This window comes from Canis lupus, chromosome 8 (assembly GCF_003254725.2).
Source record: "Canis lupus dingo isolate Sandy chromosome 8, ASM325472v2, whole genome shotgun sequence".
Lineage (NCBI taxonomy): Eukaryota > Metazoa > Chordata > Mammalia > Carnivora > Canidae > Canis > Canis lupus.
The window spans coordinates 56,168,032-56,189,927 of NC_064250.1; positions in this window are offsets into that span (position 1 = coordinate 56,168,032).

Consider the following 21,896-nt stretch of genomic DNA (forward strand, 5'->3'; position numbering starts at 1 on the left):
CTTGATCCACAGCTTTTATAGAGCAAGGAGCATTATGGTGAGATCAAAGGGTAGTTACCAAAGTGGAGCCTTTTGTGTTCCACTTTAGCATTCAGAAGGAGCCTTCTCACATTCCCAGCAGGGCATAAAGTAACCTCTAAGGGACCTGGAACATATAGCCCAGGGGAAGGTCATTGTGCAGGGAATGAATAAGATGAAGGGTCAAAGATGGAGTCAGTATTGTCAGCACACCTACAGGAATTTAAAAGCCAATTGACTAAGTATTCCCACCAAAGCTTACCTACTCCCTCCATTCCATCCTCAAAGACCATCATCTCATTCCGAATACCTCAACTGAGAACTCCGTACTAGAGTGGCATGTAGATGCCATGTTCAATTTTAGGACGGTTCTAAATATGAAACATGTCATTTATGTTGTGTCTTGAGGAACTTGCAATAATTGACTTGTGATTTAGAATGAACTTGTCTGTGATATTACACTTGCTGAAGATGTGCATAGACTGATTTTGATTACTTAGTATCTTTAAACTTAAGAGCATAGATAAATGTTTTTAGGCATTTTTTTAAATTAGGATTTCCCCAAGGTAAAAACTGTTTATAGAGCATTTATTATGTGTCAGACCCTGTGCTAGGCATCAAGAGTAAAAAGATATCGTAGGATCTCACTGTCTAAACTTTTTCACCTACTACTAAGTCTTAGAATCATTCACGGCATCTACATGCACATAACTGGGATCATCTGGGAAGATCTCTGCCCAAGACTATCTTACAACCATGGCGCTCCTTACTTCATCACCTTGTTTCTCAAGTGACATTCTTTGTCACTCAAAATACTCTTCCACTTATAAATTTCACCCATTAGAGAAATTGGATTCGTCACCTGTGATAAGCTTTTACTGTGTGGTCCACATCAATAGTGTTCCATTTTAAGCAAATTTAGCAGGATCAATTATGTTCTAGAAGTCTCCTCTCTGCTTTATCAATAAAAAAAAATCAAGCAGAATTTAGAAATATGTTTAATTTTGCCAAAATTGACAGTGTACATATCTGGTTATACATTATGATTTTATGTTGGTTGGTTTTAGATATTTTCATTTCTTCTCAGGATTTTATTGATAGTCCTTCAACACAGGCAGCTTTAATTTGCCACTCTGTTTTACTAATTTCATTTTGTTTATTCTGATGCCAAATTGAGACCTGATAATATCTGATGAACTGCCTGTGATTTCAAGTTATCACATAGGGCTAAACAGCTATCACAGAAGCATGAATAAAGGAATTGCCCAACTTCAAGCCTACGAAGACGTGCATTGCCTAGTCTCTCCGAAGTATGAAAAGAAACACACTCAGATTGTGTTATCTCTAGAAATGAGAAGGAAAAAATATGGTAGGGAGTTGGAGGCATTAATATTTCGCAAAGATAAGGTGTTATTTCAGGAATTCTACCTTTTTTTTTAAAGCCCAGCCAACATTCAGTCATCACTATCATGTAGTCACTTCCAGAAATTTAGAAGATGGAGCATAATTTGGAAAGTTGATTTCTTTGCACTATCAGAGGAAAAGAAACTATTTTTAGTTATTTAATTTGACATTACCACTTCAGGCACCATGGCTTTCTCTGCTTTGCAGAGGTTATTGTAAATGTGACACTCATTCCTGAGACAGTATAATGAAGCCTTAAAAAAAAGACTATATTTTATTTTGCCTGAATGTGTGTGTTTGTTGGTTTCTCCTGTCTCTTAACTTCCAGTCCCTAGTTCCATGAAACATTTCCTCCATAATCAGTGAAAAGACAACATCTTCAAGAAAAGAATAGCACCTATTACTTTTCTTTTCACATGCTGCTTTTTGGGAGTGAAAATGCATAGAGAGAAATGAATATATTTTCATATGAAATTTGAATTTGAAAGAAAAGTCTTGTGCTTCCTTCTCAGTTTTTGCTTGCTTCTTTCTTTCATATGCAATCTGTTCCTTTATAATCTTTTACTCAACCCAAACTGAGTGTGCTCTATTAAGGCAGAAATCCCTTTCAATGAATTTGGAAACTTTCTTTATTCTAGTTGAAAATGCTCTCCAAGAGCCATAGCATTCGCCATTTAGGGCTTTGACTCTTACCAACCAAAGGATAAAGGCTGTGTGTGTGTGCGTGTCACGAATTCAGAGGAAAAAAAAAAACACACACAAGATTTTTCTCAGTGTGAGCTGTAAGAGCCTTTCCTGAGTAGAAGGAACACATTTTCAGCCCATTTGCACCACTCAGAGACGTCCTTTTCTTCCTTCTTTGAAAGGAATCTCTAGCTGTGCCTCATTATAGTGTGCAGTGGAGAAGGAGAGAGGAAGTGAGTAACAGGGAGGGTTGGAGAGAGATGGAGCTATGGAATCAAAAGGAAGGTGCTGTGCTGTAAGTAGAAAGTAAATTGCCCCTTCCACTTTAGGACCAAGCCCTTTTACAGCTTGTAGTAATTTTCAGCCTTTATTGCTACTATACACATCAGCAGGGTCATGAGCTTTTGTGTACAGAAACAGATTCATATGCACACGTTGCGTATGCATCCACTAACCAGGAGCTTAGAGCCACCCAAATCAGCCAGTAGGTCAATCCATCTGTGTTCATGTACCTCAACTGAAGGATTTATTTTCTGTCTTCATAAAAGGCTCTTTCCTCATTACAACAGAGTTTGTACGTCCGGGGAAGTGTAATAAATCATGCATGTGTTGACACTTTTGCTCTCACTTTTTTTTTTTTGTATGTTAACGTTTCCTTATAAGTCGTTAATGAGAAAAAACTGTTTTTTTTTTAATACAAAGCTTTTATCTATATTATCTAAAACAAACCCAAAAGTTATTTTGATGATTCTTGGTGGAAAACTTCAAAGCCAAATGCGCAGTTTTAAAATAAGATGTGTTATTTATTAGCAAATTAAAGAGCTCTGCTTAAATACTTAAGAGACTTATTTGCCTTTTATAAAAAGACTAAAAACTTGAGTTATAGTTACACAAAATTCTTTATATATATATATATATATATATATATATATATATATATATATATAATAGTCACACAGAGAGAGAGAGAGAGAGAGAGAGAGAGAGGCAAAGACATAGGCAGAGGGAGAAGCAGGCTCCATGCACCGGAAGCCCGGCGTGGGATTCGGTCCTGGGTCTCCAGGATCACGCCCTGAGCCAAAGGCAGGTGCTAAACCTCTGCGCCACCCAGGGATCCCACACAAAATTCTTAAGACAAGAATTAGGGGCACCTGAATTGCTCAGTTGGTTAAGTGTCTGCCTTCTGCTCAGGTCCTGATCTCAGGGTCCTGAGATTGAGCACTGAGTCAGGCTCCCTGCTCAATGAGGAATCTACTTCTACTTCTCCTTCCCCAACATGCCCCCAGTTCATGTGCACTTGCTGCCTCTCTCTCTCAAATAAATAAAATCTTGCAAAAAAGGACAAGAGTTATAATTTCTTTATTTAAATGAATAGGGTTAGAATTGTGATCCATATATTCATTATTAAAGCTGCCAAATCTCTTAGTATAGATTATGAAATCTTTTTTTTTTTTTAAGATTTTATTTGTCTATTCATGAGAGACACACAGAGAGAAGCTGAGACATAGGCAGGGGGAGAAGCAAGCTCCCCATAGGGAGTCTGATGAAGGACTGAATCCCAGGACCCTGGGACCAAGACCTGAGCCAAAGGCAGATGCTCAATCAATGAGCCATCCAGGCATCCCAGATTATGCAACTCTTAAGGTAGTTTTTCAACTGAAAGCCCTAAAACTTGACAAAAACAATGAGACTATCCTTGTCTTGGACTCCTTGAAATGACAAATAAGCTGATGCTTTGAAAGGCTTTGAAATGGTGAAGAGTGAGCGGCATCCTGAGATTTGTGTCTGCTAGTGAACTAGATTGTTTGATCCCCTCTAGTCTTTCTCATAGACTAAGGGGTGTGAAACTGAAGACATGTAATTCCAAATGCTCTCCCCCGTATTATGCATTAAGGAAAAAGAAGCTCTTCATTCTATTGGTTAAAACAAATCTGACTAAATGGACTTTAGGGGAAAAAAAACTGAATTAATAGAAGAATCACTGGTGATAGAGTGAAGTAAAAGTCAAGAGCTGTGTCAGCTTATTACAAGGAAATCCATCTGAGTGGAAATAGTTCTCTCGGGGACCTAGCCCATGGAACACTCAGACCTCTTGGAGACAGGTTAGGTGATAGTTGCCTACCAGCTAGGTAGGCAAGCACCATAAAGTTCCCCATGATGGACTTATCAGCACTATTTCTGACAACATCATACTTAAATAAAGAATGAATTAATGATAACACAGTTAGTAGCCCAGATGCCTCTGCATTCCATGGGATGTTTCTAGCCTCCCTGTTTACCTACTCCAACACAAAATGAGCAAGCAGTTGTATCCAAAAGAATCTAAAAAGGAAATGATAGTAGTACCGATTTTACTAAAAATTTTGTGAAGGGGCGGGAAATAGGATTTGTTATAGACCACTAAGTCGAATTTATCCCCCACCCCCGACTAAGTCGAATTTATTTCATTACTACTACCTCTGTTTCTCCCCCCAAATCACTCTCTGTATATTGGAAGCTTCAATCTACTTTTCCCCTCCTCTCTTACATCCCATTTAAAATTCCATCTATTATCTCCCACAGTTTGGCTGGTGCCTTACATTTTAAAACCCCTATACGGAAACATTACCCTGATCATTTGTTATTTGACTCCACGCATCTGGGAAAGATATTTGGTGACCAAAGCTTGCTCCTAAGGGTCAAATTATGTAACTTCTTTTATTAAATGTAACATTTATAATTGTAACAATGATATGATATTGGCATTGTGCCAAAAAAACCCCACAAAATGGTATATATACCATTATACCAAAAATAGTAAAAGCCTCAATAGAAAAAAAAGTGGCTACAAAAGAAAGCAAAACAAGTTGTCTTCCTTTGCTTTGTAGGCTCTCAATAAAAATGACAAAGAAGTGCTGTTGAATACCAACCCAGTGTAGGAAAAAGTTTACAATACAAATCACTGCTTAGAAATCAAGCTTCAATATTTCTTTTTTTTTTTAATTTATTTATGATAGTCACACACACAGAGAGAGAGAGAGAGAGAGAGAGAGGCAGAGACATAGGCAGAGGGAGAAGCAGGCTCCATGCACCGGGAGCCTGATGTGGGATTCGATCCCGGGTCTCCAGGATCACGCCCTGGGCCAAAGGCAGGCGCTAAACCGCTGCACCACCCAGGGATCCCAAGCTTCAATATTTCTAATTGAAGCACACTATGAAAAAAATGTTCAAAGTGTAGGAAAATGTGAACAACCATTTTTTGGATAGAGAAAGACTGTGAATGCTAGCCACACATTTTTTTTTTTTTTTCTGGACATTCAGTTTGATGGATCCCTGCTCATTCACTTTTATTCATTCTTCATTTAAAAACATGCACTAAAGGTTTCACACATATTCCAGGGTCTCTGAAAACCAAGATGAATACCATTTTGTCCTGCCTTTTGGTTTGTAAAGATGGCTGACAAGAGAATAGTTGCAATATATAATATTTATAAAAATTAAAGGAGGTACATCAGGAGAAATATATGGTTAATTCTGCCTGAAGAAATCATAGATTATTAAAGACAAAATACCATGAGACCTGAACCTGGTGAACCGAATTTGACAGGCAGGCAGGTCAAAAAGGGACATGGAAGAAAATCTAAAGACAAGGGTATCTGAAATAACCTGGTGAGTTACAAGAAGCACAGATAAATTGATGCATGCAGAGCAAAAAGTTTGTGAGTACACATTTCAGGATTAGACACTTGTAAGCTTCACTTTAGAGTTGAATGACTATGGGATGCCTGGGTAGCTCATCTGCCTTTGGCTCAGGATGTGATCCTGGGATGAGTCCCACATCAGGCTCCCTGCAAAGAGCCTGCTTCTCCCTCTGCCTAGGTCTCTGCTTCTCTCTGTGTCTCTCATGAATCAATAAATGAAATCTTTTTTTTTTTTTTTTAAGAGTTGAATGACTAAAGAAAAGTTACTATCTTTCTCAGATGGCTCATTTCACATTTGGTGCTGATGATCATGACAACTTTCTGATTCTGAGATGGTTTAACTTACACACTTGACATAGTGTTTCTAACTAGATGGTCAATAAATATTAGTAATTCTCTCCTCTCTCTTTCACCTTGAATTTTCCTTCACCTCCTTCTTCTGAAGGTAGAAGTAGATATGAAACTTGGAATATTGAAAGGGGAAACTGTCATGAAGAATATTGTTTTCTAGGCAGAGGAGATTAAAAAATAGGGACATTTGCTAGGGACTTAATCCTATTAATTTCATATGGAAGTGATATTTTTTTCTATGTTGCTAGAAAGTTTCAAGGATGGTTTAAATATATAAATAGAGTTTCTTTATATTTATTAATAAAGATTTATAGTTTCTGTACAGTTCTATATATCTAGTTTATACATATAAATATATATATATATTTAAAAATAGAAAAAATCAATTAGTCAAAAGAAAGATCAAGCTGATGGTTTCCATAACATTACTATAAAACTAAGTCATGGATTAAATGTGTAAGAATAAATAATGACATACAGATAATCTAACATTTTGGTTGCTGCTGAAAGCAGGGTGAAAGGGTTCTTAAGCAATGTTTTATTTTGAATTGTCCTTAAAATATGAATATCATCAAAATTAATAAAAATATAGAGAAATAAGAAATTAAATACTATAAAGCTATTTTCAATAGAGATAATGTATAATTTATTTGTCCTGTTACCTTTTGTAGGCCACATTTTAAAATCAAAGCAGGTGATACAAAAGGATTTGTGTTTTCAATCTCTTTCTCTGAAGTTTTCTTTTCATTTAATAAAATAAATCTGCTTGGCTTGGAAACATTTATTTAAGAATATTCTTGATTTGAAATTTCTTTTAGTTCAATCAAGATTGATTGATTAGCAGGAATGGTCTGGTTGAGTTCCTTTTAGACTTATGGGAATTATAAACAATTATCATTCCATGCATATTTGATAGCTAGAATGGAACATAACTGTTCCCATCTACTTCCTCATGGGCAGAAGTCTGTATAGTATGGCCAACAAATGATATCAGGTGCCAGGTTCATTCTGTCCAAGAGTTCAGAGGTTAAAATGAAATAGTCACATTGACTCTGACTCATCATTTGGTGAATTAAGAGGATGACTTTCATGTATTTACTGGTTTACAACTTCTGGATTTTTCTTGGTGTGTCAGGTAAAAGAAAAAAATAAGAAATCACATTAATGATGGCCACTGTAACTTTATAGATACATAATTTTTCTTTTTATTTTTTTCTCATGCTTGATTATATTTCAGATGAATTGGTAAAATAATTATTTAAAGACTTTATTTACTCATGAGAGGCACAAAGAGAGAGAGAGAGGCAGAGACATAGGCAGAGAGAGAAGCAGGCTCCATACAGGGAGCCTAATGTGGGACTTGATCCTGGGACTCCAGGATCACACCCTGGGCTGAAGGCAGGCACTCAACCACTGAGCCACCCAGGCGTTGGTAAAATAATCTTTCATGATAACTTCTTTCATTCATTCTTCTTATAAGTCTAATAGCCTTTATTCACAAATTTCATTAATAATGCAAAGTATTTATTTCCGCCTTCTCAGTAGGTTCTTTACAGCAATTTATAAGAAGCTTGGACTATTTCTGTGATATAAATATGTGCATTTATTTAATAGAATAATAAAATTAATGGAAACTAATAACATTGAAGTGACATCTAATAATTATTTTACCATAGATGTCTAGAAAAATCTTGTAAATATTATCTAATGTCCTAAAAGCCTCCATTATCAATTTCTTCCTTTTATGTTCTCATTGAGGATTTTTAAAGATTTATTGATTTATTTTAGAGAAAGAGAGAGAGTGCATGTGCATTATGAAAGGGGCAGAAGAAGATGAAGAGAATCTTCAAAGAGACTCCTGCTGAGCATAGATCCCAATGAAGGACTCAATTTCACCACCCATAAGATCATGACCTGAGCAGAAACCAAGAGTCAGTGGTTTAACCAACTGAGCCACCCAGGTGCAGCATCTCATTGAGGATTATTAAAAATCTAGAACAATATTATGTGTAAAATCCATGCAAATCATCATGATCTGCATTTATAAAAGTTGCTTTTACATGTATTATTAGCTTTGATTCTTAAAATAGCATAGTTTGGAATATGTATTATATTTATATCCCTTCTATTATGAATGCAGACATAATATTTAAATAATAAAGCATCATTTGTTAAAATATTTTATTTATTTATTTATTTATTTATTTATTTATTTATTTATTTGAGAGACAGCGAGAGAGAGACAGAGAGAGAGAACGCACAAGCAGGCAGAGGCAGAAGCAGAAGCAGGCTCTCTGCTGAGGAGGGAGCCCAATGCAGGGCTTGATCCCAGGACCCCAGGACCCCAGGATCATGACCTGAGCTGAAGGCAAACACTCAAGTAATTGAGCTGCCCAGATGCCCCTAATGAGTCATTTTTGAATTTCTTTTATTTGCTTTGAGTTTTTTCGTTATTCATATAAAATAGAAAATTATCAAGTTTATTTTTCACATTAAGCATAACAACAAGTCGTGAACAAAAAAAGAACTGTCCTTGACAAGCTATGTGAGACAAGGCATTAGAGACAAGCAGGCACCTGGGGATAATATATAATGGACCCAATAAACTGTTTTACATCCATGTCTGAAACACCCAATCGGAACAAATAGTAAAAGCCAAACAATGCAATAAATTACTAAACAAAGCATTCTTCTTATGAGTATGAGGTGTAATTACCTATTTATGAATAATAGTTTGTGGAAAATGAGAGGAAGCAGAAATCAGAGCCACTGATGTGTGTAGAGACTGGGGCAGGGGGAGGAGTCCTCATTTGCCCTAACAGGGAGTGAAGTAATAAGTAGGCACTGAGGATTATCTCTGCCTCCGTGGTAGAGGAATATAATGTAGTCTGTGGCAGTTTGAGTTGTTCCATAGAAAACTCTGTAAAGGAAGCAGAAAGATGAGAACTTGTGTGTAAACTCGCAGTGTGTGTGTGTGTGTTTGTGTGAGTGAGTGTGCACACAGTGGAGAAAGTAGAGATGGGGAGAAGTGCTCAGAATCAGAGGGAAATAGAAAGTTGGCTTAAGAGATTCTGCTAATTGGCTAAATCACTGTTGTTTTTTGAGGCAGCTTTCACTTGAAACCTTGCTCAAACTTCTCAGTTTTAAGATGATATTATACCAGTCCCTTGTTCTTGCACTGCTCTCAGTCCAAAGGGACTCTTGGGTACCAGAGGTATCTTGGTGGTCAGTAATGCATCTGCATAAAAACCAGGGACTGTAACTCATGCGGAAAGATGACAAATGTAGTCTAGGAAACTTAGAATGAAAGACACTTCTCAGATATCAGCATTGCTTGAAAATGTCAGTGAAAAAGAGCTGGTTGCTCTTGATTTTTCTCCAGAGATAAGATGAAAAGAGCAGCCTTCTGGCATTTTGAAAGAATGGAGAACCCACCAAAAAATAAAGGTGACATATAGGATCACTGAAAAGAGAGCTAGTTTTCCTAGCAGAGCAGGAATAAAATCATCATCAGAAACAGAAATAGAGTGGAGCACGAGGCAGTAAGGGGAGAAATGTATGTTAAAGCTGAAAAGATGCCACACAATGCATTGTACTTCAGAGTCAAGGTTTATATTCTCAGCGTCCAAACTGATTAATACATTAAGTAGTGAGAATGGGGTGAGTAACTCCCTACCCTTTAAGTGTGGTTTCCACATAATGGCTTCCTTCCAGAGAGTATAGAAAAGGAGATAAAATACTAACTTTCCAGTGGGGAAAGCTGACAAGCACTGCCTCATTCGGATGACTAAGGTCAGTATAAACAGTCATAAATCATGTTGCTAGTATGTACTTTTAATAGGATGTGATGAAGAGGGCACACTATAACTCTGGTCTTTCTTTCAATAACTCATGACTCCAGGATTATCATGAGAAACATATCAGTCCAATTCCAGCAGAGGACATCCCACAAAATATCTAACCAGTACTCCTCAAAATTAAAAAAAAAAAAAATAGAATCAAGGAAAGTTAAAGAAATTTCCCTAGGCATGAAAATGATAAGGAACACCTAATGCAATGTGGTAACCTGGCTACGATCCAAGAATGGGAAAAAAAAGATACTGAATAAAAACAAGAGAATCTGAATAAGATGTATTCAGTTAATAATGATGTATCAGTATTTGTTGGTTCATTGTAACAAATGTATCATATTAATGTAAGATGGTAATAATAGTGAAAACAGGGGTCTCAGTATATGGAAATTCTCTGAACTATCTTCACAACTTTTTCTGTTCATCTAAAATTATCTTAGATAATGAATTCTGTTTGAAAAGTCAATAGAATGTTTGAATAACTAAACTGAAATGGCTGAAAACCAACTTATTTATCAGGAGTGACAGTTAAGTAATTGTCATGGGACCTAGTTCAGGATGCCAAAGATGTAAGCATTATTATTTAGAAAATAAACCTAAGAGATCCTTAATTTGTTTCTAATAGTTCGTAAGAGGATTTCAAAGATGCACTGTAGGAGTAACAACAACAACAACAACAACAAAAATAGGGTACTATTGTATTAAGTAGAATAATACCCACTGTAATAAAAGATTATAACACTAATAACTAACTTCCTAAGTTCACATATCTGGGTAAAATTTATAATTTCTAAGGAGAAAAAAATATCTTACATATTTACAGAAAACAACAAAGCAATTTAAGGGAATTGGCCAAGACAACCTCACTATGCCCTTGAGCTTAGGCAGGTTTCTTCCTCCTCTTTCCTTAGAGCATTTACTCTAGAAAACTCGCACTTATAAATTCTTTCTCTACATTTTTAAGATGTGAATCATCTATTACCCACAAATATCTTTTCAAGGACCTGGGTTCCATTCCTTTAAAATGTAATCATCAGGAGACATATAGCCTCTACCTTCCAGTCTCTACAGGATGGGAGTGACTTAGTTTCTTCTCATGTGCTCCAGTGCTTTTTCACTGGTTCACCCAAGGTTTAAAAATTCTCCAACCTTTTGTTTCTATAGGATTGAGTGCAGTCTGTCTCCTTATGCAATAGTCTGAAATAGTCTTCCCTGCCTATGTAATTCATCTGGTTCATTTCTTTTACAGGATGTAAGATTTCAGGAAAATGATGATGAAATTTTGAAGGTAGAGGACTCTGAATCAAGACTTAGCTATAATAACATATTTGAGTATGGGAATCGGATGAGAACATCATCAACCGCATAAAAGCTTTAAAAATAATTCATCTACACCACACACTCCCAAAATAAATCTTAAGGAGATGTTTCAGCAAATCAAAAACTTGATTCAAGAACATCTGTAAATGTGAACAATAAGGTGATGAAAGAAAGAGAGAAACAATAGTTTATTCTAAATTATTATTGTCAATACATGCAAAATATACAATAGTAGTTCAGTAAAAGCATAAAATAGAATCAATGTAATATAAAAACAACAAAAACAATCCGGAAAAATGTCAGGTAATTTAACTGGGGTTGAAAGGAGATATAGTAGGATAAAGATGAAAAAAATTAAATAGTGTATCCATTTGACAGAAAATGTGTTTCTTAAAATTACAAGGCTGGCCTTGTGTAGATAATACATGGGTAACATAAAATTCTCAAAGTCCCAATTTAACAGGAGAATGACAAATGAAAAAAAGGAGATGGTGGGGTCTACTAAGAATCAGAAAATGAATGCAAAAGGGATACAGCAAGAAAAATGATGAAAATAATGATTTGGAAGTGGAAAAATATATAGTAAAAAAAATGTAAATCTTGGAAAGGAGATTAGCATTGAACATGAACAATACAATCAGAAGAGGGAATATAAATGTGACCAAGCATATCAAAACATCTTTGCTGTCACTAACAATGAGAGAAATGTAAATTAAAACATTTTCATCAATTGGACAAAGTACAGGTAAATAAATCTATACTTGTTAACGGTATAAATGGCAAAGTGGCACGTCCATGCATTTTGTTAGAATTGTAAACTGTTATAAAATCTGTGCAAGACGATTTGGTGGATTCTATCACAATTTAAAACTAGTCTTTTTGTTCCAGCCATTACCTTTCTGGAAATCTAGTCTACAGAAATATCACACACGTACACAAAGATGTGTAATATGAAGTTTGTTACAGTTATAACAAATGAAAATCACTCCAAAGTTTTTCAACAGATACATTATTTTATTGTCTTTGTTCATTTGTAAAATGGGTCATAATACATCTATAAATAATGAAGTGAATCTTTAGTTTGCTTCATGAGGGAGTATTCATAAAATTGTTTTTAAAGCAGGTTTTAGAACTATTTTTATATTTGATTCTTCTTTGAAAAAATCATATTTGAATGTATACTCATATACAAGGACACACGTACAACACAAAAAGATGAAAAAAAATGTGAAGTATCAATACCAAATGATGGATATAGGTTAACCCTGGTAGATTTATATGTTTGGGAAAGCATTACAGGGGAGGGGTTAAGGTTAGCTATTAAATTACAAGACCTTCGACATCATTGGAATTATTTTGCAATGCTGATATATTTTTTCACTAAAAGATGAAAAAGTGTGCACAAGACTGTTTATAATATAATGAGCTCACTTGTGTATAGTTGATACTTGAACAAAATAGGTTTGAGCTGCATATGTCCATTTTTTTCAATAAATACAGTACAGCATTATAAATATATTTTTTCTTCTTTAAGATTTTCTTAAAAATGAAAAATGTTTTCTTTTGTCTGGCTTATTTTTGCTAAAAAAAAAATTTAACCCAGTAAATTTGAGGATTTAATTGGCTTTATTAAGTGATCCATGAGTCTGGCAGCATCCTACCTAGCAAGGAGAAAGGAACTCTGAGGAGATTTTTACAAGAAAGATGGTGGGTGAAGAAAGTTGTTATCAAAAGAAAGAAAGAAAGAAAGAAAGAAAGAAAGAAAGAAAGAAAGAAAGAAAGAAAGAAAGAAAGAAGAAAGAAAGAACAAAAGAAAGAAAAGAAAAAGAAAGAAGAGAAAAAGAGAAAAAGAGAGAAAAAGAAAGAAAGAAGAGAAAAATGAGAAAGAGAAAGAAGAAAGAAGAAAGAGGAAGGAAGAAAGAAGAAAGAAAAAGAAAGAAAGCAAAAAGAAAGAAAGAAAGAAAGAAAGAAAGAGAAAGAAGAAGAAGAAAGAAAGAAAGAAGAAAGAAAGAAAGAAGAAAGAGAGAAAGAAAGAAAGAAAGAAAGAAAAGGAAAGAAAGAAAGAAAGAAAGAAAGAAAGAAAGAAAGAAAGAAAGAAAGAAAGAAAGAAAGAAAGAAAAAGAAAAGATTGGTCCAGGCAAGGTCAGTTTCCTTTAGGGGGAAAAGTAAGGAGTCTTATTATGGCCAATTACCTCATCTTCTTTTAAGGAGTGGAGAGGCCTCCTGTGGCAGATTCATTGGAGTTGATCAGAGAATTCCTGACTCATCTGTTAAGACTACAGTTTGGTAGGAATTTGAAGCTTCATTTAAATAAGGCAGTAAGCCCTGATTTGGGGACTTGGTCTAAGTGATGCCATTTTGAGCCTGTAGTTTTCTTTTTAACACTTATAGGAATACAGGAGGTAATACATATAACATGCAAAATATGTGTTAATGGACCATTTATGTTATAGGAAAGGCTTTTGGTTGACTGTGAGCTATTAACAAGTTTGGTGGGGGGAATTAAAAGTTATACATGAACTTCTAACTGTGCAGAGGGTCAACTGTATATACAACATAAATGAACATAGGTTTCTCAGAATATGAAGGGCATATTGATGTCAGACAATTTTATTTTATTTTTTTAAAAAATTTATTTATGATAGTCACAGAGAGAGAGAGAGAGGCAGAGACACAGGCAGAGGGAGAAGCAGGCTCCATGCACCGGGAGCCCGACGTGGGATTCGATCCCGGGTCTCCAGGATCGCGCCCTGGGCCAAAGGCAGGCGCCAAACCGCTGCGCCACCCAGGGATCCCGATGTCAGACAATTTTAAAGCTGTATTATGTGTAAGCAACCTCTATTAGTTGGCTTAGAAATTAAAATGTCATATAAAGCATTGTTTTATGGGGAGTTATTTTTAAATTACCAAACTAAAGATACGTTTTTGGAACATAGAACACTTAATAGTTCACGACTATCTCTATGATTGAAAAAGTTTAAAAAATCATTGTATCTCACCTTATTTCATATACTTCTTAACATTTTTTTTTCTAATAATTTAGCCTTGTTTAATGCTAAACTAGAATTTTTGTTAGGGGGGTATTTTAAAGGGTATTTTTATGTTTATTTTCCTATTATTTCTACTTCAAAGGAAGAAAACTCACAAAGTATCTCTTTAAAAATATTATTAAAAACAGATAATTTGGGGATCCCTGGGTGGCGCAGCGGTTTGGCGCCTGCCTTTGGCCCGGGGCACGATCCTGGAGACCTGGGATCGAATCCCACGTCGGGCTCCCGGTGCATGGAGCCTGCTTCTCTCTCTGCCTTTCTCTCTCTCTCTGTGTGACTATCATAAAAATTAAAAAAAAAAAATTAAAAAAAAAACAGATAATTTATCATTTTATAAGGTCATTCTTCAGAGTATCCCCTCTGCCTTTACATGAGCACACACACACAAACACACACACACACACACAGTGTTTGTCCTTTGTTTTAGTTTTTATTTCATCAGTCATCAAAATTTGTGATGACTGAAGTTTAAAAACATAAGAAAATGTCTCTTCTTTCACCCTCAGGATTACTTTGCTGAACCCTTAATGTCTTTCATGGCATTTGAGAATATGGGTCAAAATTTAAAACACCATTTCCTTGTGCTCTTGCTTTTAAGGAAACTCTCAGCAGGGGTGTATGGAGTCTTGACAATGGGAAGTAACTCATTTATATTGTCCATCTTACTGAGCAAAAAGAAGAAATTTCTTGCCTCAAAGAGGAGACTCTCTCTATGCACCATTGAACTTTTTTTTTTTTTCTGTCTCCAAAAGGTTTAAGGTCTAATGTGTCCTCTTACTTCTAGGCCTATCAAAATATAGTTCTATTAACTCCTCTGAAATAAGCCAACTGCAAGGTTATATGCAGCCAGCCATTAACCACAGCTCAAGGAATTCTCAGGCACTAACTACGCAGGTGAGAAAATGACAGGTGTGCAGTATAGATAAAAATTCAATCCCAAGGGCTTCTCTCTCTACTTCCCAAAGAACTAAGTTGTTTTTCCATTTCCAAATTGTCTCTACATTTAGCATAGATATGATTGCTGCCAAATATTAAAAACAATAAAGTAACATTGTGAGAAACTTCAAGAACAAACAATAAAACTGAAAATTACTTTATTCTTTCCTAAGGGAAATGATTATTAATGATTTGGTGTGAGGAATCATAAACTTCTTTCTAGTCACAGATGGATAGACAAATGGACAGGTATAGTTACAGATGGACAACACTTACTGCACAGGATTCTGGCACAGCTGAAAGAAGACAAAGAGATGAAGGTGAAAATGTTGGATTTAGAAAATAATCACCAATCCAAAAATGGAACCAACAGCTCTTGCCCTATCCTGCACCAGGATTAAAGCTTGTTTATTTGAGAATCTAAAAAAAAGAGAGAGAAAGAGGATATATCCATTTGTTGGTATTGCCATTTTGTGTGGCTTTCACTGAAAAATATGATTTATTGCCTAGCATTCCATGAGTCATCTAGTGAATACTTTGTCTATGCCCACTGAGTTTTCAATCCATTTCTACTGCTTTATTCCAAATTATGAACATTAAATATCACGACATTTAAGGAGAACATTATAACAAAGATAAACTTACAGAGAAAGGGAATTTGGAAGAAACAATATACAGAAAAAAATAGACATCCAAGACAAGTACTATTAATATTTTCAAGGACTAACAAATATATTTTGCCCATTTTTAAAAATTAGAGAATGTTATGTTAATGGATCAGAGGAAAAGAAATAAGGTAGGGATTTTCTCGTGACAGTAAAAATAAGTTAAAATTCTAGAGAAGTGTTGGAAGATAATTTAGAAGATCTCTAGGCAGGTAGAAGGAAAAATAAAAAGGTAGGAGAAGATTAAGAAGACGGTTAAAGGAGTCCACAGTCAACAGTCAGCAGTCAACATATCTAACATGAGTTTTTGTTTAAGGTAATAAGGTGAAATGAAAGAAATATCAAAATATAATACACAAACATTTTCTGTGACTAAAGACATAGGTTTCTAGATTGTAAGAATCATCATAGTGTCCAGTGCAGTGAGTAAAACACAAATGCAAACACCAGCAATGAAAGTCATTGATGCATCTCAGAAAATCAGATGTGATAGCTAGTCACCAAATACAGTTCTCCAATGAACCGTGCCTACCAGTACTCATGCTGGCACTAGACACCTTACCTTTAATCAAGAATGGTCCTATAACAAATAAAATGTGGCAGAAATGATGTTGAAGGGCTTACAAGGCTAGGTCAAAAGAAACCATTGAGGCTCTGTCTAAGATACTTCTTCCAAAATCATTTGCCGTGTAATGAAATGTTCATAGCACCTACAAAGGCTACACATGAGCACTCTAGTAGACAGTCTCAACTGATCCTACAACTAATATCCAGCAACTCATGAAATTTATGCAAATTTATACCTTGAACACCCTGTCCAGTCAAATGATCGGATGGCCTTATCTCTAACCACCATCTTCCCACAATCTCCTGAGGGATCCAGGCAATTTTAGTCAGCCCATAGAAATGTGAAGGATAGCAATAAATTTTGTTTAAAGCACTGAATTTGGGGATGTACTTCAGGTTCCTGGGTCAATTCCAATGTGTGTAAGGGAGCCTTCCACATGATACCAAGCAATCCTCAGATACCAGCAGAGTGTCCAAGAATTGAACTCAGTTCTGATGCCAGATAGCATCAGATTCCACAGGATTTAGGCTCAGTTCTGCAAGACTGCCCCCTGCTCTCCACCAACTTTAGACACCAGTCACAGGTCCAAATTATTACTTGTGCTTCTGACCAACTGGCTATAAATTAGAGATTCCTATAACCTCCTCTTCAGGGTTGATCGATTTGCCAGAGGGGCTCACAGAACTCAGAGAAACATTTTACTTACTATGTCACCAGTTTATTATAACAGGATATAATTCAAGAACAGTCATATGGAAGACGTGTAGGACAAGGCACAGGGGAGGGAGCAGGGGCTTCCATGCCCACTCCAAGTGCCACTCTTCACAAATATCTGTGTGTTTCACCAACCCATAAGTTCTCTAAACCCTGTGCTTTTAGAGTTTTATAGAGGCTTCAATCCACAGGCATACTTGATGAAATCATTGGCAACAGAACAGAATCAACCTCCTGTCCTTTTCCCTTCCCTGGAGGTCAGGCTCTGTGGCTAAACGTTCCTACTCTCTAATCATGTGGTTGCTTTCTTTGGCAACCAACCCTCCATCCTTAGGTGATCTAGGGGCATTCTAGAAGTCACTTCCTTAACACCACAAAAGACTCTTTTACTAAAATCATCACTTAGGTAAATCCAAGGATTTTAGGAGCTCTGTGCCAGAAATGGAGATGAAGACCAAACATATATTTCTTATTATAAATTGCAAAACACTGAATGATTGGTTATTGCAGAAATGTAGAGAATGCTAGAATACTAAATATTTTAGTATATGTGCTGCCGAAGCGAGCACTAGAATACTAAATATTTTGAGGAAAAAAAGGAAGGAAAGAAAACAAAGAAGCAAACTCAGACACTTAGAAAAGTATTGGGGCTGCTGGAATCAGAACAGCAGATTTATCAAAGGTAACGCTAGAACCAAAAAGATAATGGAATAGCACCTTCAACATTCTAAGGGAAGATTATTTTTATCCTAAAATGCAATATCGCTTAAACTATCAACAGATGTGAAGATGGAAAACAAACAAATAATAAAAAAAAAACTTTCTCGAGACACACAAAGCCTTAAAATATTTACTTCTCAAGCATGGCTGGTATCAATGAAGGAAGTCAATAAGCGATCCAGAAAAAGGAGAAAACAACCAGGGTACCATAAAAAAGTAGTCCGAACATGAAAACACTGTACAGGCCTGAAGTAACATCAAAGAAAATCACATATAAAAAAAAAAAACAAAAACAAAAAAAGAAAATCACATATCAAATCAGGAAATGAAGGACACCAGGAATAAGATCTACAGAAAAGGAGAAAGAACTACTAGATAACTTGACACTTTGACCTTCTGGACTAAAGAACTTAATAGATTTATGATGGATTTGTTGGGCTATTTGGGATACTGATAAGTGCATAGAAAGAAATATTTATGCAGTATTAGGTTGTACATACGGATCACTGATTGCATAAATCGTTGTGATATAAATGCATAATGAAGAGATGAAAAGAGATATTGGACATGGGGTTGGAATAAGAGAGCTAAATTCACTTCTACCATCTATTGACAGAAAATCATTAAGTAATATCTAAATCTCACCAATCCTTATAGAATGAGAGAAGCCTCAAACTGGCAATTCAGAATTAAATAACAGAAGAAACATTAACAAAGATGAAAGTAGATGCCTCCAGGGGATGCAAGTAGGCAATGAAGAAGACACAGACGTATTCCATTGTGTTGTTGTAAAATGTTTAATATGAATTGGCTTTTTAAACTACTGGCAAATTTTATTAAAGACCTTATAAGATGCCCAGAAGACAGATCTTTAAAAGTAAACATCTCTACATGGTTTTAAGCAATAAATGCAAATGAACACACAAATCTACAAACTATGAACCCAGAGAAAGGAGCGAATGACTGGGTTCTTCCCCACATGCCACAAGTATAATAGTAACCATTTAAAAAAAAATTCAGCCCATTTGATAGTTGTAAAATAGCAACCAAATATTGATTATTTTTATATTTGTCCTATCATTACCGAGCCTGGATATCGTTTCCAATGTTTCCTGGCATGTTTTTTCAGGGAATTTCTTGTTGATTTCCTTCTCCTATTTTCTAGTGAGTTGTTTATTTCTGAGAGCATCTGTGAGTATAGGTGTAGATCTTGTTTCAGTTCTTGACTGTTCCCTAGAATTGCCTGCTTGTCCAGATTTTTCTTCCCCAACAGATATATAAATATCACACTCTCAACAAAATGTCATATTTTTGTAACTCTTTAACTGAGACTTCAGTATTTCTTATTATTTTTTTCTTCTCTTTCAGCTACCTGGAAGGCAAATACTTGATTTCTGCTCTTGCAGGGTGGCTCAAACACAGCAACACTGCAGTGTGCATTAGAAAAATCACACACAGGAGAAGTTCATAGATCAGAAAATTCATCTTATGAGTCTGCAAGTCGCTCAGGTGACATTCTCCGGTCACTCCCTGCCATCTCTATGCATTCTCTTTCACCTTGCTTAGTACCATTAGGAGTGAATTGGATAGTTGTTAGGTAGTCAGGGACAGGGGCGCCAACAAGAAAATATGGAGTCAAGACAACTAAGACAAAACAGCGCTAACATCATGTTTTCCAGTTTAGACAGGACCACACTCCCATTCTGTTTTGTAGCCTTTGCAGAAATGACTTCTGCAGTGTCCTAAAATAAAACAATTAATCACAAAGCTTTTGCCACCATCATGGGCAAGGGGCAGCTAAGACATTAGCTCCTAGCAGACAAAAAAGACCATCAGCACATAGCTATTAACCTAACAGGTAGACAGATATGTGACCAAAGCCCTGATTGGCACAAATCAGCACACTCTGATTGCTTAATATAATTCTGAAAAAAAAAGCTCATAGAAACCCCTAAACTTAGAAACTCTGGCAGCAGCTCCCTTGGGCCCCCTCCCTCTTCAGGAACTTTGTATTATTTGCTTAATAAACTTTGCATTGCCGCTCACCTCTGTTCATCTGGTCGACCTCCTCATTCTTTGAAGCAGCATGACCAAGAACCACGGACACAAAAGGCTGAGAAATCCTGCAATGACAGGCACAGAGGAAGAGCAGTAAGTCTACCCTTTAAGAAATTCAGTGAATGAATGAACCATTAGCCTCTCATTCTTTATAGTCAACACCACTTCGACAAGTAAGTAATTTTCTTAGAGAGCCACAATTATTTGTTAAATAAAATTATATGTATTTAAGGTGTACAACATCAAGTTTTGATATTAAATTTTTGCTTCTTTGCTGAGTTATCTCATAGGGACTCAGGTAAGAGTGGGTAGGTTAGTCATGGAGTGAGGGGCTAGTAGTGGTGATGGTGGTTGGCTGATTACTAAGTCATAGGAATACAAATGGACTCCCACATGTTAAATTCATTTTCAAAAATGTGTATTTATTTCTGTTTGTCACCACCATTTGTTCTTATTTTGGGACCACAGGGCAAGAGGACACATTTCACTTAATGTCAAGTTAAATAAATATTTTAAGTGTGCAAAGTGAAGAGTAAAATGGGTAAAAATCTTGTGTCCAAGGAGAATGCCTGAATTCGGTATTCTTCCAAAACAGACCCTAAAGTAAGGGTGTGGGTATATAGCATTCATTTCAGAAAGCATAAGTGAGGGGAGCTTGTAACAGCAAAGCCAAAGAAAGCCAATTAAGTGTTCCTAATGTGTGATCTATTGCTGTGGGCTCAGGCTCACTGGAGATTCTAGACAGCATAAAGCTCAGCATTGTCCCATTGAGGAACAGGGCCAGGGCAGCTGACATGTTGACCTTACCCATTCCCATTCCTGATTAGATCAGCACTGAACCTAGGGACAGTAAATGACAGCCTTTGTAGGGCTGCCTTTCCTATGTGTTTAGCAAGCTTTGAAGATACTAGTCCATGCAGAGAAATGAAAAAGCACAGGTATTTAAAAAAATATAATAATAATAGGAGATCTTAGATTTCTTTTTTTGAACTTCTTAAAAGATTTTTATTTATGTATTCATGAGAGATACAGAGAGAGGCAGGGACACAGGCAGAGGGAGAAGCAGGCTCCACACAGGGAGCCCAATGCAGGACTTGATCCTGGGATTCTGGTCCTGGGACCCCGGGATCACACCCTGAGCTGGAGGCAGATGCTCAACCACTGAGCCACCCAGGCATCCCAAGAACTCTTATATTTCTACAAACTTTCCACCCCACCTGCTGGTGAATTTAGAGGTGGATTGGGAGATTCAAAGCAGAGTTCCCATATCAGCTGTGATGAGGCCATAGCCATTCAGCTAGGTTCTCCAATTCCAAATTCAGTGGTCTGTGTGCTTCCAATAATCTGTATTTCAATTACAGGAGAAAGATGGGTGGTTTCCATAGAAACCTCAGAGACACAACATACAGAAGAATTTCTTTTTTCAAGCTTTTTATTTTCATTTTTGGTCATCTTATCAGTTATTAAGTTTGAGTAGTATATATCTAACTGCCCACAGTTCTGAGTGGAAAGAAAGACATTATTTCTTGTGCTAAAATGATCTTGCATCTGTGGACAAAATAAGAAATTTCATAAACTACCTATTTTTCTCTTCAATTAATCCAAACTAATAAGCATTGTTAAGTTATCCTAATAAAGGATGAAATAGTTAAATTGCAACAAATTCACAGGTTTGGACTACTATCTAGCATGGAAAAATCTTGAATAAATCTTGGCCACTGAAAAAATCATCTTTGACACTGCCCCATACCTGAAGGTGACTATTTATTGCCATATGAGGGCATTCAAGTAGCTTTGAAATGCACTTGATAATTGAGTGAACGTATTCATAGATAGTATATCTCATTGTAACTGTAGAATATTCTTTAGATCTGAAA